The 26,887-nt window shown below is 41.1% G+C and overlaps 1 pseudogene; it reads left to right on the top strand.

Annotated features, from left to right (window-relative positions):
- Positions 1–10,973: 10,973 nt before the first annotated feature.
- The window catches only part of LOC109217685, a 26,253-nt pseudogene continuing 10,339 nt past the window's right edge, over positions 10,974–26,887 (top strand).

The following is a 26,887-nucleotide window of genomic DNA, read 5'->3' as shown; positions in this document are numbered from 1 at the left end:
TGGACTGATAGCTGTTTGTTGTAAGGCCAAAACTCCGACCAAATGGCAAGAACTAATCCAAAGAACCTCTAAACTCAATCACGCACGCACAGAGCATATCCTCAAGAATCTGAATAATGCGCTCGGACTGCCCGTCCGTCTGAGGGTGAAACGCTATGCTCAACTCCACCCGAGTACCCACCTCCTACTGTACGGCTCTCCAGAACCGCGATGTGAACTGAGTACCTCTGTCTGAAATAATGGACACTGGAATACCATGCAGACAGACAATCTCCTGGATATAAATCTCCGCCAACCGCTCCGAGGAATAGGTAGTACACACAGGGATGAAATGCGAGGACTTGGTCAACCGATCCACAATAACCCAAATGGCATCGAACTTCTTCAAAGTCCGTGGGAATCCAGATACGAAGTTCATGGTGATCCGCTCCCACTTCCACTCCGGAATCTCTATCTACTGAAGCAATCCACCCGGTCTCTGGTGCTCATACTTTACTTGCTGACAATTAAGGCACCGAGCTACAAACCCAACTATATCCTTCTTGATCCGCCTCCACCAGTAGTGATGCCTCAAATCCTGATACATCTTCGCGGCACCCGGATGAATAGAATACCGCAAACTGTGGGCTTCCTCTAAAATCAACTCCCGAAGCCCATCGACATTGGGTACACAAACTCAACCCTGCATCCTCAATACTCAGTCATTACCAATGGCCACATCTCGAGCATCTCCATGCAACACCTTGTCCTTGAGGACAAACAAATGAGGGTCATCATACTGTCGCTCCCTGATATGGTCAAACAAGGAAGACCGAGAGACCACACAAGCTAGAACCCGGTTGGGATCCGAAAGATCCAACCTCACAAACTGGCTGGCTAGGGCCTGAACATCCATCGCCATAGGCCTCTCTGCTGCTGGTAAATAAGCCAAACTCCCCAAACTCTCTGCCCGGCGGCTCAAAGCATCGGCCACCACATTGGCCTTGCCCGGGTGATACAAGATAGTGATGTCATAACCCTTTAGCAACTCTAGCCATCTCCTCTGACGCAAATTAAGGACCTTCTGCTTGAACAGATGCTGCAAACTCCGGTGATCAGTATATATCTCACAAGGCACCCCGTACAAGTAATGACGCCAAATCTTCAAGGCATGAACAATGGCAGCTAACTCAACATCATGGACAAGATAATTCTTCTCGTGTATCTTAAACTTTCTGGACACGTAGGCAATCACCCTACCGTCCTGCATCAATACCGCTCCATGGCCAACTCTCGAGGCATCATAATAGACAGTATAAGACCTCGAATCGGTAGGCAATATCAAAACTAGGGCTGTAGTCAAGGCTGTCTTGAGCTTCTGAAAGCTCGCCTCACACTCCTCTGTCCACTGAAAAGGGGCACCCTTCTGGGTCAATCTAGTCATAGGGGTTGCAATCGATGAAAACCTCTCCACAAAACGGCGGTAGTAGCCTGCCAAGCCAAGGAAAGTGCGAATCTCTATAGCTGAGGATGGTCTGGGCCAACTCTGCACTGCCTCTACCTTCTTCAGATCCACCCGAATGCCCTCACTCGATACCACGTGCCACGGAATCCAACCAAAACTCACATTTTGAAAACTTTGCATATAATCTCTTTTCCCTCAGAGTCTGAAGCACTGTCCTCAGGTGCTGCTCGTGATCTTCCCGACTCCGGGAATATACCAAAATATCATCAATAAAGACAATGACAAAAGATTCAAGATATGGCCGGAATACACTGCGCATCAGATGCATGAAGGCTGCTGGGGCATTGGTCAGCCCAAAAGACATAACAAGGAACTAGTAATGACCATACCGAGTCCTAAAGGCAGTCTTCGCGATATCTGGCTCCCGAATCTTCAGCTGATGGTACCCTGAGCGCAAATCAATCTTAGGAAACACCCGTGCGCCCTGAAGCTGGTCAAACAGATCATCAATACGAGGCAAAGGATAGCGGTTCTTCACTATCACCTTATTCAACTGGCGGTAATCAATACACATGCGCATAGAACCTTCCTTCTTCTTCACAAATAACACAGGAGTACCCCAAGGCGATACACTGGGCCGAATAAAACCCTTATCAAGTAATTCCTGCAATTGCTCCTTCAACTCCTTCAACTCAGGAGGAGCCATACGGTACGGAGGGATAGAAATGGGTTGGGTGCCCGGCAACAGATCAATGCCAAAATCAATGTCCCTATCGGGTGGCATGCCCGGAAGATCAGCTGGAAACACATCGGGGAAATCCCGTACTACTGGGACTGAATCAACAGAAGGAGTATCCATACTGGCATCTCTCACATAAGCTAAGTACGCATCACAACCTTTCTCAATCATACACTGAGCCTTTAGGAAAGAAATAACTCTACTGGGAGTGTGACCTAAGGCACCCCTCCACTCAATACGCGGTATACCTGGCATGGCCAGCGTCACGGTTTTGGCGTGACAATGAAGAATAGCATAATGGGGAGACAACCAGTCCATGACCAAAATAATATCAAATCAACCATGTTCAGTAGTAATAAGTCAGCCTTGGTCTCAAAACCACCAAGAATAACCAAACATGACCAGTATACGCGGTCCAAAACAAGAGAATCTCCCACAGGAGTAGAAACATAAACTGGGGAACTCAAAGAATCCCGAGGTACCCCCAAATACGGAGCAAAGCAAGAAGACACATAAGAGTAAGTGGAGCCTGGATCGAATAGAACCGATGCATCTCTGTGACAAACCAGGATAGTACCTGTGATGACAGAATCGGAGGCGGCGGCCTCAGTACGACCTGGAAGAGCATAATATCTGGCCTGGCCTCCCCCTCGAGGGCGACCTCTACCTCCCCGACCTCCACCTCTGGCTGGCTGGGCCGGTGGAGTGGCAGCTGGTGTTGGAACCATAGCCTGAGAGCTCTGTGAGGCCTGCTGTGGCTGAGGGGTCCACGAAGGTGCACCCCTCCGGATTCTGGGGCAATCTCTCACCATGTGGCGTGTGTCACCACACTCAAAACAAGCTCTGGGAGGACGTGGTGACTGTGACTGGCTCGGGCTAAGTCTGCTGGACTGTCCACTGGAAACAGGCGCACTAGAGACTGGAGGTGCATAATAAGGCTCCTGAGGCCTAGGTGGAGCTGGAATATCACTGGCTGCTGGAAGAGCTGAATGAAAGGGGCGACCCATATGACCCCTACCATGAAGACCTGCAGCTGGGGCACGGGCACTAGAAAAATGGCCCGACTCTCGAGACCTCTTGGCCTCCCTCTCCTCCCTGTCTCTAGCATGGATACCCTCAATCCTCCTAGTAATGCTCACCGCCTGCTGATAAGACACATCCGTCTCTAACTCACAAACCATGCTATATCTGATGTTGGGAATAGGCCCCTCAATGAACCGACAAACCTTCTCACGGACTGAAGAAACCAAAGTTGGGGCATGTCTAGCCAAGTCAATGTAGCGGACAGCATACTCCGAGACAGTCATAGTACCCTGGCGCAAACGCTCAAACTCCGCGCGCCAAGCATCCCTATGACTCCTGGGAACATACTCCCTCGTGAACATGTCTGAAAACAGAGCCCAAGTCAGGGAAGCTGCCTCGTCCGGACTGTCTAACTCATAAGCACGCCACCACTGATAGGCGGCTCCTCGAAGCTGAAGAGTAGTGAAGGAAACCCCGCTCGATCCTGATATACCCATGGTGCGGAGAATACGGTAGCACTCCTCCAGAAATCCCAAGGCATCCTCTAATGCTAACCCACTGAATACCGGATGATCATATTTCTTGAACCTCTCAAGTCCCCGCTGCTCATCCTTTGAAGCCGCTACCCTATCCTCGGGCTGAACTGGTACTGCAGGCGGCACAGGTATAACCTCTGGGGCCTGCTCAACATGCACTCGCTGCTCAGAAGTGCGGGCGGCGGGAGTCTGTACTCCTCCTCCGGCCTGGGATGTGGTTGCAGCAAGGGGAAGCAACCCTGCCTGAGCCAAAGTGGTGTACATACACATTAACTTTGCCAAAGTCTCCTGGAGTGCTGGAGTAGTAGTGGCAGACGTATCGGGTGTCTGGATTTCGGCTGGTACTGCTGGTGGTACCTCGGCGGCAGCTCGCGCGGGTGCTCTGGCTGCACCACGAGTGCGTCCTCTGCCTCTACCCCGGCCCCGGCCTCTGACGGCTGCTGTAGGGGGCACGGGTGCCTGATCATCTCGGGTAGCGCGTGTCCTCACCATCTGTAAGAGAATAGAAAGACAGAAGTTTAGTTGTGATATCAAGAATCTCGCACGGCAAGGAAATCAAATGAAGTGGAATTTTCCTAACAGTTACATAGCCTCCCGTAGATAAGTACAGACGTCTCCTTACCGTTCAGCGAGACTCTAATAAACTGGCATGTGTTCCGTGATTCCTATGAACCTAGAGCTCTGATACCAACTTGTCACGACCCCAGTTCACCCACCGTGAACATGTCATGGTGGCGCCTAGTCCTACAACTAGGTAAGCCTAACAATGCGGAAACATAGCTATTTTGCGGAATAATAGTCAAAAACTGAACAATCTAAAGGAGAAACGGTATATAAAATGCCGCTCGGCATATACAACTCCACATCACAGCATCCTACATTACTATCCCAAAACCCGGAAACTCACGGGAACACAAGCTAAGAGGAATACAGTAAAGTACTCTAATCTCCCGAAACGTCTACATCAATAGTACGATAGAAGGGCTAACACTACAGATAGAGTAAAGAAGGAGACTCTTCGGTCTGTGGACGCGGCAGATGTACCTCGAAGTCTCCGAAATGCTCTCTGCCTCAAGGGTGATACGCCTGGGTAGAATTACCTGGATCTGCACATAAAAAACATGCGTAGAAAGGGCATGAGTACACCACAGCGGTACTCAGTAAGTGCCAAGCCTAACCTCGATTGGGTAGTGACGAGGAAGGTCAGGGCCCTACTGAGGTTAAATAAGATACAGGTTTAACAGTGTGAAATGACAGTGCAATTAAATAACACATGATATAAAGGACAACAACAACTATTACAAGGCAAGAAAAACACGGTGAAAGAACATTACTCAGTCCCGAGATAACAGCCGGGGATCTCCCAAGATACCGTCCTGTATTCCCCAAATATAAATATCATGTCCACTGGATCTCCCGGGTGCAGTCCCGTAGTCGAACTCATAAATGTGCAGCGGGATCTCCCGGAATGCAATTCCGTAGTCCCAAAGTAAACATACAGGGGAGCTCCCGGGATACCGTCCCGTAGTCCCAAAATAAAGTGCAGGGGGATCTCCCGGAATACCGTCCCGTAGTCCCAAAATAAATACACAGCAACAACAAAATTCAATCCAAACAATTTCATATCAAAGTGAAGCAGGTAATCCTAACCTAACATGATTCACGTAGTGCAATTAAGATAGTTAAGACAGATAAAACAATTTAGTCAAGTAGGCATGCTTCTCTAGGCTACAACAGGTTTAATATCCAAATAGTGTAAGTAACGAAAGGAGGAACACAATTCAAGCCTATTTTAAAGGAAGACCGGATTTCCAACAATTAGCACAAGTGCGCGCTCGTCACCTCACGCACGAGGCATTTCAACTAACACAACATCAATCCTAAGGGAAATAGTCCCCCACACAAGGTTAGACAAGCCACTTACCTCGAACCGGCTCAAAATCAACTAGAAACCACGCTTTTGCCACGAGTATCCGACTCCAAATAGACCAAATCTATTCAATTCAATAACATATCGTAAATAACATCTCAAGTAACTGATTCTACAATTCAATTCAAAGCTACTACGCGAAGTTATGTAAAATGACCAAAACGCCCCTCAGGCCAACATCTCGGAATCGGATGAATTTAACATTTTCAGCACCCTCGTACTCTCACGAGTCCATACATAACAAGAACATGGAAATCGGAGTCCAAATGACCCCTCAAATCCTCAATTAAAGGTCTAAGAACTTTTCCCACAATTTCCACCAAAATTCCAAAATCAAATGATGAAATTAACCTACGGTTGATGGAATATAACTAGAAAGGGTTAAAGAAATGTTACCCAATGATCTCCTCTTCAAATCCCTCTTAGAATCGCCCTCTCCCGAGCTCGAATTTGATTTATCTAACTTTTGAAACTAAACCCTCGAATTTCATATTTCTGCCCAGAGATTTCCGCTTTTGCGGTCAAGGGACCGCATCTGCGGTCCCTCTTCTGCGGACCATTTGTCGCATCTGCGACTTTCACTAAGAGGGCCAGGAGCCGCATCTGCGGTTCTTCTTCCGCAGATGCGAAACCACTTTTGCAGCGAAACTTCCGCATCTGCGGAACCTGAAGGACACCCAAAAATCCGCATCTGCGGTACCACTAGCCGCATCTGCGGCCCCCAAACCGCAGATGCGAAAATATCGGAAGCAGCAAAGTCTGCAATCTCTCAACTTCAAAAAATCTTCCCGTCAACCATTCGAAATCATCCCGAGGCCCCCGGGACCTCAACCAAAAGCACCAACAACACCTAATACCTCCTTCAAACTTGTACTAATCCTTAAACCACCTAAAACAACATCGAAAACTCGAATTAGTCAAGGATTTAAGCCTAAGAATTCCAAATTCCCTAAAAATACGCTTTCGATCAAAAACCTAACCAAATCACGTCCGAATGACCTGAAATTTTGCACACAGATCCCAAATGACATGACGGAGCTACTGCAACTTCCGGAATTCCATTCCGACCCTCGGATCAAAATCTAACTATTGGACCGGAAACTTCAAAAATTCAAACTTCGGCATTTCAAGCCTAAATTAGCTACGGACCTCCAAAACACATTCCGAACACGCTCCCAACCCCGAAATCATCTAACAAAGCTAACGGAACCATTGGATTTCCGTTCTGAGGCCGTCTTCACGCTGTTCTGACTATGGTCAGTTTTCCAACATTTAAGCTCTCATTTAGGGACTAACTGTCCCAAAACTCTCCGAAACTCAAAACCAAACATCCCGCCAAATCAAAATAGCAGAAATAAGCTTGGGGGAAACAGTTAATAGGGGATCGGGGCCTAAATTCCAAAGACGACCGGCCGGGTTGTTATAGTATCCCGGGAGATCCTCTGTACATTTACGTTTGGGACTACGGGACGTTATCCTGGGAGATCCCCTGTTGCTATCTTTGTGCACTGAGTTATTTTTTCTGTGATTCCATTTTTCATTCACTGTTAGTATTTTAAATATACTGCCATATTTCTCACTGTTTTACCTTGTTATATATGTATAACCGGTAGGGCCCTGACCTGATCTCGTCAGTACTCGATCGAGGTTAGGCTTGGCACTTACTGGGTACCACTGTGGTGTACTCATGCCTTTTCCTGCACATGTTTTTCGTGTGCAGATCCAGGTTCTTCTGCTCAGCCATACTATTCGTGAGGCAAGGCGATCCAGAGACTTCGAGGTAAATCTGCCGCGTCCGCAGACCTAGAAGTCCCTCTCTATTCTCCCTTCAGTTATAGGCTTTCTTGTATTTTTCTTCGTTTAGACTTCTGGAGTTAGAACACTATGTACTTCTTTAGCTATTGATTCATGAGATTCCGGATTTTGGGAGTGCTATGTTCAGTTTGAGAGTGTTATTATTGTATATGCCAAGCAGCATTTTAAACTCCTTTATTATAATTACCCTGTTGATTGTTAGATTTGTATCTTTATTTCTTCTTCCGCAAATTGTTAGGCTTACCTAGTCGAAGAGACTAGGTGCCGTCATGATAGTTCACGGAGGGAGAACTGGGTGGTGACATATTCAAACTACATAATACTTCTCTTAAAACACTTAAAAACAGTTATCAATGAGTACCTAACACACTGTCAAGAACAACATGTATTTTTCACAAGATAATTCAAATTTTAATTAATTAGAAACAGAACCAACTATAAATTTAAANACGTTTTTCGTTGAATTGAGAAATATTAGTTCATGTATCCTCCTGCTTAGCTTAGGAAAGCATGCTTACATGCATTAACTGTCTTATCTATTCTAATTGCTTACTTGGATTCTGTGTAGCATGTTTAGGGTAGGAATTACCTGTTTCTTTGATACGAACATGAATAGAAGTGTAGACTTTCAGGCTGAGACTGTTCTGTATAATGATTTGGTTGTGTATTTACTTTGGGACTACGGAACGGTATTCCGGGAGATCCCCCTGCATGTTTACTTTGGGACTACGGAACGGTATTCCGGGAGATCCCCCTGCACATTTATATTTGGGACTACGGGACAGTATCCCGGGAGATCCTCCTGCGCATTTACGATTTGGACTACGGGACGGTATCCCGGGAGATCCTCTGTAAATTTATGTTTGGGACTACGGGACATTGAGATCCCTTGTTGCTATCTCTGTGTACTAAGTTATTCTTTCTGTGATTCCATTTTTTATTTACTGTTAGTATTTTAACTATACTGCCATATTTCTCACTGTTTTACCTTGTTATATATGTACAACCGGTAGGGCCCTGACCTGATCTCGTTAGTACTCGATCGAGGTTAGGCTTCAAACTTACTGGGTACCGCTGTGGTGTACTCATGCCTTTTCCTGCACATGTTTTTCATGTGCAGATCCAGGTTCTTCTGCTCAGCCATACTATTCGTGAGGCAAGGCGATCCAGAGACTTCGAGGTAAATCTGCCGCGTCCGCAGACCTAGAAGTCCCTCTCTATTCTCCCTTCAGTTATAGGCTTTCTTGTATTTTTCTTCGTTTAGACTTCTGGAGTTAGAACACTATGTACTTCTTTAGCTATTGATTCATGAGATTCCGGATTTTGGGAGTGCTATGTTCAGTTTGAGAGTGTTATTATTGTATATGCCAAGCAGCATTTTAAACTCCTTTATTATAATTACCCTGTTGATTGTTAGATTTGTATCTTTATTTCTTCTTCCGCAAATTGTTAGGCTTACCTAGTCGAAGAGACTAGGTGCCGTCATGACAGTTCACGGAGGGAGAACTTGGGTCGTGACATATTCAAACTACATAATTCTTTTCTTAAAATAGTTATCATTGAGTACCTAACATACTGTCAAGAACAACATGTATTTTCCATAAGANGATGATATAGCGCTTGGGCTGTAGGAGCCCCTCCGGAGTCTGCACACCCACAGTGAGCGCGGGTACCCATTTAGAATTGGACAGTGGTAACAATGACACTGTCACACGTGTTTTGGTCAGGTAACAATGACTGACCAGTCAGGTAACAATGGCTGACCAGTGGTAACAATGGCACTGAAACACGCGTTGGGTCAGGTAACAATGGCTGACCGGTTAGGTAACAATGACTGACCATACTTAAGCATACTTGTTTTATTAATTGTTTTCAAAGAGAATTTCTTGCTATGTTTCACTGGTCCCTGCTGTTTACTTGATTTTATTGTTTGAGATAGCATTATCTGTGCCTGTGTGGGATTTTATATTCTCAGCCGTTATTCATTTTTATTGCTCACTGGGTTGGAGTACTCACTTTACTCCCTGCACCTCGCATGCAGATGCAGGTATTGTTCACCCAGTAGTGGGTTTTGAGCTGGTTGAAGGTATTGCTATCGTAGCTGAGCAGAGTGACCGCCAGCATTCGCGGCACCGAATTACTTCCTTTGGTTCTAAATTTTATTCCGTATATTTTTGGCCCTGTAGTTGTATTTAGACTACAATGCTGGCGGCTCATATTGACGGCTCTACCTGATCATCTCTGCTAGCACGTGTCCTCACCATCTTTGAGAGAATGGAAGACAAGGGTTTAGGGTTGTGATGTCAAAAATCTCGCACGACAGAGAAATCAAATGAAATGGAATTTTCCTAATGGTTACATAGCCTCTCGTAGATAAGTACAGACGTTTCCGTACCGATCCGCGAGACTCTAATAAACCGGCTTGTGATTCATGACTCCTTTGAACCTAGAGCTCTGATACCAACTTGTCATGACCCCGGTTCGCCTCCGTGAACCATCGTGACGGCACCTAGTCTCTACAACTAGGTAAGCCTAACAATGTAGAATATAAACAATAATTGCGGAAGAAATAATTTAAAAACCGAAATAGTAAAATAAAATAGTGTTTAAGATGTCGCCTGGAAATAACAGTACAAAATCTCAACCTAACACACTCTAAAATCCGGACCCCATGATCAGCAAGCTAGAGATACATAAGAACTCTAAACTCAAAAATGATCTAACAAAAAGAAAAACTACGAAGGGTATACTTATCTACTAGAAATAGAAAGGGACTCCTCGGTCTGCGGACGCAGGATATACCTCGAAGTCACTACAGAAGCGTCTCGCCTCAAAGGATATAAGACTGAGTGAAAAGTACTGATCTGCACAACAAATGTTCAGAAGAGTAGCATGAGCACACCACAGCGTTACCTAGTAGTATCAGATAACCTGGTGATATGACGAGAACATCAAGATCACCTACCGGTCATAAACTGTACAGATATGACAATGAACATATGGTATATGTAAGACTATCACGAAACTGGCTAACAATATAAATCAATAAGGAAAAAATACAAGTAACAGCGAAATCAAAATAATGACATAGAAGACGAGCTAAAAACACAAAACCAAATCCTAATATCGTAATACATAAAGTAAGCAATAACTCAGGTCCTACAGACAGTGTCACATCAGGTCTTATTCCAACAATTTCAGAAGTACCGAATCTCGACAAATTAGAGCTCACGATGTCCGTACCCTGAAATCTATGACACCTTGGCATCTCGTGCCCCCATCACCTCATGGTATGCTCTGACACCTCACTTCTAACTGAGCCACTTTTTCACACAGATATAACAAGTAAACAGGGTGACATCTATATCAGAAGAATCAGGAATTCACATACCATAGGATGTTCTCACTACGTGTATGCTTATGCAAGTGCTTTAACTAGTTCCTAACAGCTAATAAGCGTAAGGAAAAAAGACGGACATCAGTAAGATGTTTCCTCACAACTTCCACGGGATTAAGGCTCGTACAGGTAAGCGTACAACAACACAATATTAACCAACAAGAATGCCCCAGGCCATAACAAATCATCACAATCAATCCTGACTGCACTTATCTCGCCACGTGTGCAAATATAACATAATAAGTGCCGCCTTGTTTCCATACGTTCATCATAATGTTCCCACATTGTTTCGCCACATGCGCAACCCACATATAAGCATATAATAACATACCCGCCTTGTCACGCGCATGTGCAATATAATCATAGTAGCAATGAGCAGGCAGAAACTCTGTGCAACCCATAACAATAGCCGCACGGCAAAAACCTCGTGCATCACAATATCAACAACGAGCAGAAACTCGTGCACACCTACAACACGTACGACAAACACAATGACAATATATAATAAAGAACACGACAAGCAATCAACTCAAGACTTTCGATCACAGACAGACGGTAAAATACTGCTCACAAGAAATAACCACAATAGAGAATACTAAGCGTGATAAGAACAACTCAACAAGGGGAAATAATATGAAGCACGATCCCACAATATGTAATCAACAACAAGGAACTAGCACGAATCAAATAATTCCAAATAAGGAAATGTCAACTAAATATAGATCATCTAAACTTCTTTTAAGGTTGGGCAATTTACGAAGAAATATACAATAATTTCCATTAAGGATGAGCAGTTATGAAAGATAGCATGACAAAAGAAGAGGTAAAATCTTCAGTTAAGCAAGATAAGAGTCAAATAGGCAATAAGAATGAATCATGAGCAATTAATTCCAATTAGAGCATGTAGAGGTGAAACTAGTAAGTGGAAAACTCAAGCATATCAAGTACACATTCATACACAGTGAATATAAGGATCTAAGAACCCTAAAAGGCCAATTTTTCCACAAATAGTCCGAGCAAGCACTCGTTACCTCGCGTCCACGAACTACAATCAACACAGCAGATTCAATCCTAAGGGGAAGTCCCCCACACAAGGTTAGGCAAAATACATATCTCGAACCGACTCAAAATCCACCGAAACAACGTTTCTTGCCAGACTACTCAACTCCAAATGGCTCAAATCTATTCAATTCAATTGTATAGTAAATAACACTTCAGCAACTGATTCTACAAAAAATTCTAAGCTAATCTGAAATTTTGGGTAAAATGACAAAATGCCCTCGGGCCCTCACCTTGGAACCGGGTAAAATTCACATTTTGAGAACCCTCGTACTCTCACCAGTTTATACATATCAAGAACACTTGAAATCGGAGTTCAATTGACCCCTCAAATACTATTTTAAGGTCTCTTTAATCTCTAGCCCTAATTTACCCATTTCGCACTGATTTTTCCCTAATTTTACCACTATTAGACCTATAATCACATATAAACGAGTTTTGAAGTCAAGAATATTACCTCCAAGATATTCTCCTTTGGTTTCCTCAAAAATCTCCCTCAAAAGCTTCAATGTCCTCCAAAAATGCTGGAAAAATGAAGAAGGGTCGCTGATGGGGCTATTTAAATACTGCCCAGGTATTTGTACATCGCGATCGCGGGAGAAGAGATGCGATCGCATAGAAGAAATAGTTGCTGGCCTAATGTGTGCTACGTGATCGCGAAAGGACTGATGTGATCGCGTAGAAGGAAAATCTACTGTCCAAATTTTGTGCTACGCGATCGCAAGAAGAAAAAATGTTGAGGCCCAGAGCTACACTATGCGATAGCGAAGCTATCTGTGCGAACGCAATGAAGGAAAATATGGCAGCTTGACATTGTACTACACGATCGCGGCTATGCCTATGCAATCGCATAGAAGGAAACACCAAGATACCAAAACAGCTGTTCAAACATAGGGAAAAATAACCCGTGGCCACACGGAACACTACCGAGCCCCTGGGACCTCAACCAAACATGCCGACCAATCCTAACACATCATTCAAACTTGTTCCAGCCTTCAGAACGCTCAAAGCAACATCGAAACACCAATTTTTCATCGGATTCAAGCCTAAGAATTCCAAAAACTCTCAAATTACGCTTTCGATAAAAAAGTCTATCAAACCTCGTCCGAATAACCTGAAATTTTGCACACACGTCAAATTCAACACTACGGAGCTACTCCAACTTCCGGAATTCCATTCCGACCCCGATATCAAAATCTCACTATCGAACCGGAAACTTCAAAAATTCAACTTTCAGCATTTCGAGCCTAAATTAGCTACGGACCTTTAAAACACAATCCGAATGCACGCCTACGTCCAAAATCACTATACGAAGCTGTTGAGATCACCCAAAACCCATTCTGGGGCCGTTTACTCAAAAGTCCAACTCCGGTCAATTCTCACTATTCAAACTTCCAAAACTAGATTCCTTCTTCCAATTTGACTCTGAATCATCCGTTAACTGAATTCAACCATGCACGCAAGTCGATACTCATATTATGAAGCTGTTCCAGACCTTATGCTACCAAACAGAGCTTAATTTCTCAAAACGACCGGCTGGGTCGTTACAAAAAGATTTTAGGGTTTTGAACATTGTATGTCTAATGCTATTGGACAAATATGGTGTTTTTTGACAGAGTATGCGAATGCTACTGTGCTAAGTATGGATGACCAACAAATGACTCTACGGTTTGAAACAAATAATGATGATGATGGAATTTTTATAACTGTTGTTTCTGCTAAGTGTCCCTCTGTGGAGAGGAAAGATCTTTGGGAAAGTCTGGTGAATACAGAGTCATAGATTGATGGTGCATGATGTGTAGGAGGGACTTTAATGTTATCATGAAACCTTGTGAAAAGTTGGGAGGCGGACCATATAGAGCCTGAAAAAGCTATGATTTTGCAGAATGTCTTGATCTTTGTGGGGTATCAGATGCTGGGTTGTTGGCTCAATTTATACCTGGTGTAATAATTGGTATCCTAAAAAAAGGGTCTGGAAAAGGCTTGATCGAATCATGACTAATGATTCATGGATCCACACATTTCAAAATACAGTAGTGAGGCATCTCAATAGATTAGGATCACATCGTAGGCCTTTGTTAGTAAAGCATAAAGAGGATCAAGCAGATCATATCAAATCACTTCGCAATGTTATGTTTCATGTATGATGTTGTTAATCCCATGGACAAGTCGTAACAAATATACAATTTGATTGTCCTTGTTGTAGTAACCTTGATGTAGTTCCAACGTGACTGCTAAATTTTCATGGTGGATATTCCTTTTCTTTGTAAATATGCCTGTGGAATAAATGAGTTAAAGTAATATTCATATATGTATGACTTTTTGACTTTTATTTTTTTTTGGTACTCAGTCGTCGGACTTCCCTGTTATACACTCTAATAACATGGCTCATACAAATAATATAATGGACATAAATGTTACTTTAAGGATACGTCTTCAGAGTATTTAACTTAAACAGGTAGTGTAGTACAGAATTGAAGGAGGAGACACGTTATTAGTAAATTTCTGAAAAAAGCAAGGGAGGAACTCTGGGAAATAAAATGTATCACTTAGAGAAGGATAAGGGAGCACGTTTAGTCCAGAGTGGCAAAGTCCAAGAGTCGCATCGCTAAAAGTGTGATATGAGAACACATTAAGATTATGAACAAACTTAAGAAAAAAAATTATGAGCATGACTAAACACTGATCATCTTCCTCGTGACAGTTGTGTCTTTGAAATATACTTTTTTTGGCTCAAATGAAGCAAATTTTAAATCCTTTTAGAATGTCAGAGATCCTTATCTGAATGAGTGTTTTTTTTTTAAATTTTCCCAGTATAACTGAGGGTGTTGTATATTAATCAGAAAACAAACTTTCGTTATTAAAACACAAGGGTAGAGCACACATTTCAAAAGATGAGGCGTATGCAATTATAAATAGGTCGCCCGGCTCAAGTTACAAAAAGCCTAGCTAACAAAAAAATAGGCCTTATCATATTTGTTCCTTATGCTAGGCATCTGGTCTTTATCCAGCATAAGAGGACCCTTAGCTTCCTTGGGCACTTGTTGGTTGGAGTAGAAGAAAGCAGCCTATTGTGTTTTTTTGTGCCATTTTAGCTAAACAATCAGCAAGATGATTCTCCTCTCTAAAGCAGTGCATAATCTGGATTTCAGAGGTGTTTAGAATGTCTCAAATGTTGTTTGCGATTTTGCTCAGTCTATAGTTAGTTGTACTCTCCTTACGAAGGATATTTACAAGGTAAAGAGAGTCCAATTCGAGGATGGCTTGTGTGAGTCATTCTGCACGCACCAATTGATACCAGTCCACGCTGCCTAAGCTTTAGCAATGTTGTGATTTTCGCCATTGAAGGGTATTGAAGACGCCATGATGATGTCTCCATTCTCATCTCTAAGGGCTCCTCCTAGCCTTGCCTTTCTTTCATCTTGAAGATAGCTCTCATCACTGTTGATCTTGACCTTGCCCCTATCTGGTTTCCTTCATTGGACCACAATGCATTTGTGGACAGGTTGTAGTCTTGGCAATACGTCACAAAAGCTATTCCATGGCATTCTGAGACTGCATTTATGATAAGCCTTATTGATTGCAGCCTCAACATTCCAAGAGATTTGACGGTGCAGTCTATATATGTTGAAAGTTTTATGATCACCATACCTGCACACACAGAATCATTTCCACAAGAACCAACATAGGATAATAGGAGTTATATTAAGAACTAATCTATGTACATCATTGGCATCCTTAGTAGTCCACCAGTTGTTAAGCATATATTTAATGAGGTGGGGGTGATAAAGGATACCAAGAGCATTCCCAAATAGATTCCAAGTATAACTAGCTGCTTGTCCCTCTATGAATACATGATTCATGCTATCAGTAGAAGGGTTTAGATAACAGCTACATTTAGAAACAATTTGCCTGCCAAACTTAGTAATCACCTTATCAAAATGAAGTTTACCTTTCCATAATCTCCAAACCAAAAAGGACATTTAAAAAAGGATATTAGAGTTCCATACCTTGTCGATGAATTGCACTTTAGGTCTAGATTTCGTTACCAGATTCCAAGCACTCTTGATAGAGTATTTGCCATTATCGAGTAGTTCCCAGAAGACTTGATCATCAGTCTTGATTGCCAATGACTATGGAGTTGATGTGATGGACTAATTGATCTGGTAAGGTGTCCTTCAGCTTACAAATGTTCAAGTGAACATTTGTAATGAACTCCCCAACCAAGGTCTTAGCAAACTTACTAGTGTTAGGAACCAAGGCTGCCAATGGGCCCTTTAATAACCAATTATCTCACCAAAAACTACTAGAACCAAAGTTTAACTACCAAACCATATGCTTCTTTGCAGTATTTCTCACCTTGAAAACATGACTCCAAGCATGAGAGTTACCTGGAGCCAGTTTCTTTAAGGCTAAATGGGCCCTTACACAATGTTTGTTTTTGATGAAGGTAGCCCAAAGAGATGATGTGGACCTAATCCCCCACCAACTTTTCATGGCTAACACATTTTCAGTATTTTCAGCTAAATTGTATAATATCTTTCTTGCTGTTGTTTTGATTTTAGATGATATATAGGTCTTGCAAGTTGAACCAATGATTGGGAAAATTCGATCATGTAGCCTGGAAATATTTAAGCTTCTTAAATCTTCTTATAAAAGCCTTCCTGCCGATGTAACTTTGACAACTCTTGAGGTAGGAACTAAAAACATGTCTGTTCTTTCTATCCTTATAGTTTTTATCTAAGTTGTTCGGACTCTTCACTTTTGGTGACGCACCCGTGTCGACACGACGTAGGTGTGGGATCCGTAGCGGATCTGGTCAACTGTTTTTGGGTACCTTGACCAAAATCGACGGAGAAATTCAGGACAGAAACAAATCAAAGCAATAGCTAGGGTTGAAACTGAAGAAAATGGAATACCTTGCATATTGAAATTTCTATGTCAATCCTTTTCCTTTTATCTCCTTCTCGAATTATCACCTTGATCAATATTTTCTCTTCTTGGAATACCTTGTAATTTTTCCCACATAATATTCATAATTTAGACATATTTCTAGAACTCTATTTTTAGATATTTGAATTATTTTTAGCCGTCCCCGCACCTATATCATTACCTGGATCTGTACTCTGATCTTAAAATTTACATCATGAAGGAGCCGACCTCTAGATCCACACCTGAGTCCGAGCAACTTAGAGTTTCATTCATCTGACCCTGCTGTGAAATCTTCCTCCCTACTCTCTCTGTCTCTATCTATCTATCTATCTTTCTTCACTGTGTTTGTCAATTTTCCCCCATTTTTAATGTGGATGTCTTTTGCTTGGATGGAAGCTCTATATACTGAAAATTAAGTATGTAGATTATGAAATAGCATCAATGACAATCACAAAGGTTATTAAATCTCAAGTGGAAGGCTTGGGAACCAGCTCAGATAGCTTTGCCAAAATTGCTGATTGCCTAAGCTTGAACTCAAACCAAGAGCTTTCGATTGAGCTCGTGGCCTTTGAAAAATTGAAAGAGAATGCGGTGTCACACCTCCTTTTTCTACCCGAAAGGGCATATAAGGGAGTTTTTTTAATTTATGTGACAATCGAAACGGAATTATTTATATTAAATTCAGAGTCGCCACTTGGGATAATTTATGGTGTCCTAAGTCACCGATTTAAAATCCCGAATCAAGGAAGTTTGACTCTGTTTTACAATCTGCGAAACACAGAAATCCGGGTAAGGAATTCTGTTAACCCGGGAGAAGGTGTTAGGCATTCCCGGATTTCGTGATTTTAGCACGGTCGCTCAACTATTACTAATGGCCTGATTATCTGATTAATGACACATTTAAACCTACGTGCATTTTTCACTTTTTTACCGCTTTTAGTATTTGTGGAATTTATTTCCGGAACAAGGCACAATTGTCATTTACTTGCAATTTTGGTAGACGTTGCAAACCGCGATACATGAAATGCACCCGCAATTTACGACATGTTTATTTTATTATTATTCGAAGTTACGGTCGGGTCACATGAAATGCACACCCGAATTAGGGATTGGGTATCACGACCATGCCACGGGAACCATACCCATGATTTATTTATTAATCATGCCTAAAGCAAGCTATTATATTTATGAATTATTTTCCTACCTTGAGATTATTGCCAAGCATCAGTAGAATACTTCTTGCTAAGGACGTATCCATAAAGCCCAAATATAATTCAAGCTTTTTGCATCAACAGTATGCTCCTTCCTTAACCGTTATTTCAACACAAAGAAAGAGGTTCACAAAGTTGCATCGACACGGGAAAGGTGAGTTGCCAATAAGAATTTCGAACTCGGAAATTAGGCAGAAGAAAATAAATACATGAGGAATCTACTACACTGTAACAAGGAAAATTTCATGAAATTGACAATTAGCGTTTTACAACAGAGAAAGCAAAGATATATACATCAATTTGGGCACAAAATTTAGAAATGATATGCTACAAATTTTCCAAGCTCCAAATCCACCAGTACTTGTTATACTACTCAAACCACCAATAAATCTATTAATTTGTTAATTTAATTTTCCTATTAACAAAGCTATTAATTTTCCTATCAAACCACCAGTACATGTTTTTATTTCCAACAAAGCTGAAATCTCACTTTAGCTATTACATTTACCCAACAAAATAGAATCAAACGGCAAGAAAATATCACGCTAACATGTTTCAAATGTCACCACATAGGAAATAATAAAGAGGTCAGAGTGAACCTTTTGAAATGGCTGAAAATGACTTAAAGTTAACCAAATGTATTAAACCTCATGGCCAACAAATAGAACCGGCGTCGGAATCTGAAAGTGCGACAGAAAACGAACAGAACAACAACAATCGAAACCGGAACCGTGAACCTCGACTCCAAAAGTTTGTCAGAGAAGCAACAGTACAACCGAGTAGGAACAGCGAGCTAAATCAGAACGACGGAAGGACCTCAAACGGAAACGAAGAGCAACGATCTCAAACGAAGATCTCCCTGACCAGAAATTGAATTCAAAAACTTGTTTTGAAGAGCTGAAGCTTTGAGGACTGGATTTGCAGCTGCTCTTCAGAAAAATGAGGGTTAGCTCTGTCCGTTGCTGCTGACAGCAGCGTCATCACTCGCTGGTGACCAATTCCGGTGAGGCAGCAGCTCGAGTGAAAGAGCAGAGGGGTCGAAGTCGGCAGTTGCGGCTGCTTTTGTGAGGAGGGTGCTCGGTTAGGGTCTAGGTTCCTTGGAAGAAGAAGAAGCTTCGTCGGTTTTGTGAGGGTGAAGGCTGTGTGTGTTAAGACAGGATCTGTGATTTTTTTCCTTGAAGAAGATGAAGCTAGGGGTCTATTATGTATTTCCAATTCTCAAAAACGGCTCCCTATCTGTGCAACGGCGGATCCTTTCAGGTCTTCCCTCTAGGTTAGGGGTTTTGGAGTGTATATGTATAGGGTGCTGAAGGTTAGGTCTTAGGGTTGGGTATTGGGTATTGGGCTTAGGTTATTTGGACCTCAAAATTGGATCCAAGTCTAAAAATGGACTACAAAATTCATTAAGATGGGATAAACCAACCCAAAACTAACTCTTCCTTCTAAAATTATATACAATTTATAATATAAAATATAAAACTAATCTTAATTAATTAAACTAAGCTGTATTAAAGCATGAAACTATTTTTTATGTTTTCAAGATTATATAAAAATAAAAATAAGGTACTATTTTTGTACATTTATTATTTAAATTTGTGAAAGATACATAAACTAAAATATTTTTTTGTAATTTTTATTTTTGTGACGAAATAAAGTAAAAGAGTCAAAATCAGTTGAAATAGAGATATTAGGCCTAAACTAAATATTTACTTGCTAAAATATAAAAAATCTTGGGGAGGGTCAAAAATCACATGTCTACATGCAGAACCAGCTGAAAAGAGTGAATAAGTTGAATATATTGAGCAAATGATAACTCTTGTTTCTTATATGCACGATTGCTTTGTCACCAACAATCAGTCCCAGAGCTGTACCGTTGTGCCAATACCTCCTGATTTTTTGTTGTCCTCTTGTCAAACCTATGAAAGGGCTTTTATTAGGAGGGATTGATCTTGGCCTCAGTGTTTTCCCCAAGACACGGCAAACTCTGGGACATACAAATCTCATTCCTAGCTACACTGTTAAGGCACTTATCACAAACTGGTGAGAAATAAACAATGTAAAGCTATCTGATCCCATGAAGTCTTTGAGCTTGAACTAGCCATCTTTGTCACCAGACTCCATGCAATCTTCAGGTTCTCCGAGAAAGAGTTTGATTTCATCAACTGTAAGCCAAAGAGAAGAATCATCTCCATCTCATCCCCGCTCCTCTTTAAGGGAATCTTCTCCTGGAGTTGGTGGTAATGTACTTGCTTTTGATGTTGAAATGATGCGTATTAAGAGTGAAGACCAGATGACCCACTCTGGAGAGATATGTTCACATGGTCATAGTACATTGGTAGCTGATGACCAGTTCCCTCTGGGTCATAATTGAACAACCTTGGCACCCAGCACGCTTTCTAATTCAAATTTTTCCCCTGTAATTCCCAGTGATGGAAATAAGTTGTCAGAAGATGCTTTTGTTGCTTCAAGGGATGTTGGGTTGGATTCCAAGCCTGCTGCTTATATCCATCCAAAGGAGCCAGAATTTCCATCTAAACCAGAGATGTAAGCTCGTAATCAACTGATATGGCGCAGACCAATCGAGAGGTTTCAAAGAATAGTTTCTTCTACTACAGTTGAAAGAAGGGCAGATCTTTCAGAAGTTGAGGAGCAAGTAAAAACGTTGATTGAGGAGTTGAAGAGCACTTCCCTCGATATGCAGAGAAATGCTACGACTGAACTGCTGTTACTTGCCAAGCATAATAATAAAAGTGACGTTTGAAGCTCAAAAGGGTTTTCAATTTGAACGTGACAAAAATTTATGTTTCGAAAGATTTTCAGAGTCACCACCTAACATTTGGTTTCGGTGTGCCAGGTCACCGTTTGTTCTAAATAAGAATTTTTCTTCAAAACACATTTGGACTCTAAAACCAGTTTGCACCAGAAATTCTAGGTATGGAGGTTCATTTGACTCCGGGAGAAGGTGTTAGGCATTCCCCGAGTCCTGTGAAGGTCACAGTTGTGCACTTGATCAAATTGGCTCTTAAGAGTACTCAGATTGAGGTGTAAACACACAAAAGTGAAAATAAACACGAAAGAGGCTCGAGGTCGTCCCCGCCTAATAAAAGAAAAAATAAGAGAAAAGAAAAAGAAGTACTGGAAGAAAATATACTAAAGCTCTAAGCTATCTTACATTATGCTTCCTCTACGATCCAGCATCTGCCTTCGTTTACATTCACTTCGTGGCATACCCCGGATAATAATATATACTAACTCTTCGGGGCATTCACCTGATGAAACCATAATAAACTAAAAGGGGACGACCTCTTACCTCAAAAATTCGAACAAAATCCTAAAGGTATGCCTACCCAGATGTTGACGGCCTAAACATGCTCCTAGCAGTTATGGAAGAAAAGTAAAAATAAAAAATAAACTAAAATGAATGAATGAAAGACAGTTCATGCTAATTTTTCTTCTTCTGTTTAAACCCCTAATCCTATGGCCCATATAGATGTATACAATATTTAAACAGTCCAAACATGAAGCACCCAAACAATTCTAGCAAATAATAATTCCAACAGAACGTAAACCAAGAAGAATTGAGAAACAATAGATAAGTATCATGCTATACACATCACATTGAAAATTGACGCAAAAATAAAAGTGAGAGTGGTAAGAATTGAACCTGGGATTGCTTCTTTTAAATGAGTAAAATCAAGGAGTACAAAGATACGCTTAGACTGACTGTGTACAAGACTCGACGATGAAATTGGAACGTGCAACAACAAAAAGACCGAACACGACCGCAACAATAGAACCCGGAACAACGAATTAAACCAACGACAGGAATCACTTCGAATCAAATTCCGAATCAGCAAACCCATAAACCCGAAATTGGACTGAGCAAAATTTTTTTCCTTTTTTTTTAAAAAGATACAATTATACCAATCGAAGTGGAGGGTTTCTTCAAACAACAAGCTTTTGCACATTTTCGTTAATCCATGAATTGATTTTCCTTGATACCTAACATAATGCATGAAAGGATCCTTGAATAACCATAGGGTAACCTGAAAATCCTTAGCAAAGACTTCTACAAGACGTTCTATTTTTCTAGAATCCGTCCCCAGAAAGCTGCCGGAGTTTTGGCCAATGGCCTACTCTTTTGTCACCCCGCCTACTGCCATCTTTGTCTTTCTTTCTTCTTTTTCCCCTTTTCCTACTAACGATAATCTCCGATCACTCTCAAATATTTTAACCAAAAGGTTTCATCCTATGTGTATTAAAGAAGAGGAAAACTAGTTTCCTTTTTTTGACCGTGTGTGTGTGTGTTTCATTCTTACATAGCAGCTTGTTTCTTCTTCAATTGAGCAATTAACCTTCTGTGTTTATAAACTTTGGATTTTAGAGGCTGACGACGGAAACAAGTGTTAGTACGGCGGCGAGCAGCAGGAGGGACTGTTGCATGTTTCTGGCGGGTTTTTTGTGAAAAGGGGCTGGTTTTCGGCAGTTGGGTGGCGGTTGGCTGGTAGGAAACGGCGACTGAGACTTGGAGATTTGGTGGGGTGGAGTTGAAGGCTAGTTGACAGAGTGGATCAAGGCTGGGCGTTGGGCGGCAGTGAAGGGAGTTTTCGGCTTATTTGGTGAAGGAGATGGGATGAGGCGGCTGATCTCTTCTTCTTAGGGCTCCAAAAGCCTAGGTTTTATTTAAGATCAAGCTTGTACGGTTAGGGAAGAAGTGGGCTCCGAATTTGGGCCTAAGATTTGGCCTGATTAGGCTCAAAATGTTGGTCTTGTGACATAAAAACAAGAACTAATCCAAAAATTCATTCTTTTCTTTTTACAAAAATAATATTGATAACAAGATATACTACCAAAATACTAATTAATCTTAATTAAAGAGAATAAACTATTAAAATTAAATTAAATATGAAACTACTACTTTTTTTTGTATTTTTGAAGATTATACTTATACCAAAAGAAAGGAGAGATAGGCTAAAATCGAAGAAACGTTAAAATAATATCTCTAGAAATTACTAATGACCTAAATTAAATAAAAATAAGAGAAAAGATGAAACTACTTTTAGTGTTTTCAAATTTATGTTCTAAATTTAAATTAAAAGTAAGTAGACTAAAATCCTACGAAAAGTAAAAATAAAAATAAGTAAATATTTTGGAAATACTAACATTAAAAACAGTGCGGGTCAAAAATTACGTGCTTACAGCTGCCCCTCTTTGCTTGGAAACTTGAAGAGTTTTGAGCAAAGAATTAAGTAAGCAATGTAATTAACTTCTGACCCGACACTTATTCAAAAAAAAAAAAAGATGGATAAAAATATTGTGACGGAGCCCTGGTATCTGAGCTGCCTACATGTCCTTGGCTATAAAGGAACCAGGCCACGTGTAGTTCAGAAGTAAAAAGAGCGAAGAAGGATACCGATGTGGAGAGAGTCGATTGAAGTGTAGTCGAGGTTCCGATATGTGGTTCCTGTCATTACATCAAAATAAAAGCAAATAAGATAAAAATTAATAGAAAACTACAAAATCCTATCTACTCTTTTGTCTTGAATCTTTTCTCACTCTTGTCGTGCATCTCCAACTGTTGACTCGCATCTTTGAGGCGAGCTTCTACTACTTCTAACTTTGATCGACTTTGAAATGAATTCCCTTGTTCTCCACGTGGGCGCCTGCTACTAGCTTGAAACTTGAAATGAATTACCTCATTCTCCAGGTGGGCGCCTGCTACTGACTCGAAACTTGAATTTAACTCTGAAATGAATTCCCTCGTTCTCCAGGTGGGTGCCTGCTATTGGCTTGAAACTTGAAATAAATTCTGAAACTAATTCCGTCATTCTCCAGGTGGGCGCCTGCTATAGACATGAAATTTGGAATAACTTTGAAAAGAATTGAATTTCCTCATTCTCCAGGTGGGCGCTTGCTACTGACTTGAACCTTGAAACCAATTTCTGAAATATCGACCCTCGTTCTCCCGGTGGGTGCCTGGAATCAAAACAGACAAAACAAACAAAATTTTCTGCCCTAATTTGCACTAGAAAAATTTGTGATTTGTTAGCAAAACTGTAAATCACATATGCTATTGACGAAGGATGCGACGATGAGAGTAAAACTAAAGACTCGACTAGGATGTGCGTCTCCTGTGAGTAAAACTAAAAAAAACTTAAACTAGGAATCGCATCCCCTAAGAGTAAAACTGACAAACTTTGACTAGGAAGTGCGTCTCCTAAAAAAGTATAACAAGAATGACTCAAACTAGGAAGTGCGTCTCCTAGGGATGAAACTTAAATAACCCAAACTAGGAAGTGCATCTCCTAGGGGTGAAACTTGTAACCTAAAATTAGGAAATGCATCTCCTAAAAATAAAATTTGAAAGACCCATACTAGGAAGTGCGTCTCCTTTAGGGTGAAACTAGAATAACCAAACTAGGAAGTGCGTCTCTTAGGGATGAAACTTGAATAACCCAAACTAGGAAGTGCATCTCCTAGGGGTGAAACTTGAATGAATCAAACTAGGAAGTGTGTCTCCTAGAGGTAAGGCTTGAATGACTATAACTAGGAAGTGCGTCTCCTTGATGAACTTAAACGACCAAAACTAGGTGGTGCGTCTCCTAGGGGTGGAATCTCAATTTAGGAAGTGCATCTCCTAAAACGTATAATCTGAAAGACCCAGACTAGGAAGTGTGTCTCCTAGGGGTAAAATCTCAGTTTAGGAAGTGCGTCTCCTAAAAAATATAACTTGAAAGACCCATACTAGGAAGTGCGTTTCCTAGGGGTAAAATCTCAGTGACTCAAACTAGGAAGTGCGTCTCTAGGGATGAACTTAAATGACCCAAACTAGGAAGTGCGACTCCTAGGGGTGAAATCTCAATTTAGGAAGTGCATCTCCAAAAAAGTATAACAAGAAAGACTCAGACTAGGAAGTGTGTCTCCTAGATGTGAGTCTGAGCTTGAGGAAAACTATAAACTAAGCTTAACTAAAGTAAAAACTTACCCTATTCTCCAGGCGGGACCCCTGAACTAAAGGAAAACTAAAGATTAACAACTTAAAAAAACTAAAAAGTAGACCCTATTCTCCAGGCGAGACTCTTAAACTTAAGAAAAAACAAAGATTCCTCTCAACTAGATTCTTCTCAACTAGGGAAAATGCCTGGGGGGGGGGTATGGTCTTCTCAATTGACTTGGCTTTAGCAGAATTGGGGCATTACATCTGAAAAACTCAAGCTTCCACGATTTGATATGAACATAGCCTTCAACACTGTTTGAGACAAAGATACCTTGTGAGTTTAAAACATGGTGGTTAGTTTGTGGCCTTGACTTCGAGGCCGGTTTCTCCTGGACTTGTCATGAGCACTTTGATATCAACTTGGAAGACTGTGCTTGTTATTGGCCAACCACTTTTTCGGGCAGCCTTTATCACAAGAAAGTTCTTGATTCGTTCAGGTCCAATACCTTATATCTGATGCATTGCACTCGTTTTCTAACATTCACCGAGTCTTTGCATTTTACATGAATCCCAAAGAACATCTATTGTCATCAACTCAGTGCACACACTATTCTCCCATGTCTTATGCCACTTTCACATGCGTGCCAGACTCTGCTTTGTGTAATTAAAAAACTGGTAGCAGATTTTGAAGTCATTTCTCACTTGTTTTGACAAAAATAGACTCAAACGAATCAAGATGAACAAAGTAAGGAGAAGAACGAGAAGAGATGGTATTTATCAAGAAAATTTTCATCCATGAAAGAGAACTAGAACTAATCTGATTTGAAAGCCAACTCCACTGATCATGACATGCATTTTGGATTAAGTGGCCTGATATGTCAAGCAAGTCTAATCTTTAACTATTGTCATACCTCTAAGTTGTGAAACCGGGCTTCAGTGCGCCAATTGTCCTATCTTATTCACGATCTTCAGTCGACTTGTAGTGCCCTGAAGGGTTTTCACCATCAAGCCTCTCTCATTTTATTCTTTTTCTTAACTCACCATCGCCTTATATTGCCCATGAGGGTTTTCACCGATAAGACTCTCTCATTTTTATCATTTTCTCTCTTTGTGCTGAGAACAAGGTATTACCCATGATTCAAGAAGATCGAACATTTACCATGAACTAGACTTGGCATCCTCAAAGATTGGTCGGAAGGTCTTTCTTTGGACCGTAATGTAGGCTTTTGGATGGGTTAAAAAGAAAGGATGGTATAAAAGCTCAAAACAACTAAAATGAAAGAGGTTTTAACATACAACTTTTGGAATAAGATCTATTTACAAAACTAAAACTTCTGCTCCAGTTTCATTGAGTGTGGGGAATTTTGGATTTTTATTTTGTTGGGACCGAACCTCAGAGTAAGGCTGCCTACGTATCCTTCAAAGGAATCAGGTTAAACGTAGATCCGGCAAATACTTTTATGGTTGTTTTTTTTCTTTTCTTTTTCTCTTTTTTTTTCTTGTTTTTTCCTTTTTATCCTTTTTTCCTTTTTCTATTTTTTTTCCTTTTTCTTTTTTTTTTCTCTTTTTTTTTTTCTTCTTTTTTTTTCTTTTTCTTTTCTAACTCTATTTCTAATTCCAAAAGGGTGGTATGAAAGAAAACGAATTAAGGCTCAAAAGGGGTAGCAAAGGATAAAAGTGTTTGGAGTAACAGAATAAAATGCCTTCTTCATACCAAACCTTGAGAAATCCAAGTACAAATCATGCAATTGAAAATAAGCAGAAGAACCATGCACGATATCTCTTGATGGCATCAACACAAACTCAAAGTGCCAATGGGCAATACCTTTGTCCCAATGAATGATCCTTGCCAGTCCGGAGCAGA

The sequence above is a fragment of the Nicotiana attenuata genome, unplaced genomic scaffold (genome assembly GCF_001879085.1).
Source record: "Nicotiana attenuata strain UT unplaced genomic scaffold, NIATTr2, whole genome shotgun sequence".
In the NCBI taxonomy this organism is placed as follows: Eukaryota; Viridiplantae; Streptophyta; class Magnoliopsida; order Solanales; family Solanaceae; genus Nicotiana; species Nicotiana attenuata.
The sequence above is the reverse complement of the archived record's forward strand: the minus strand, read 5'-3'. Positions and strand labels throughout refer to the sequence as shown.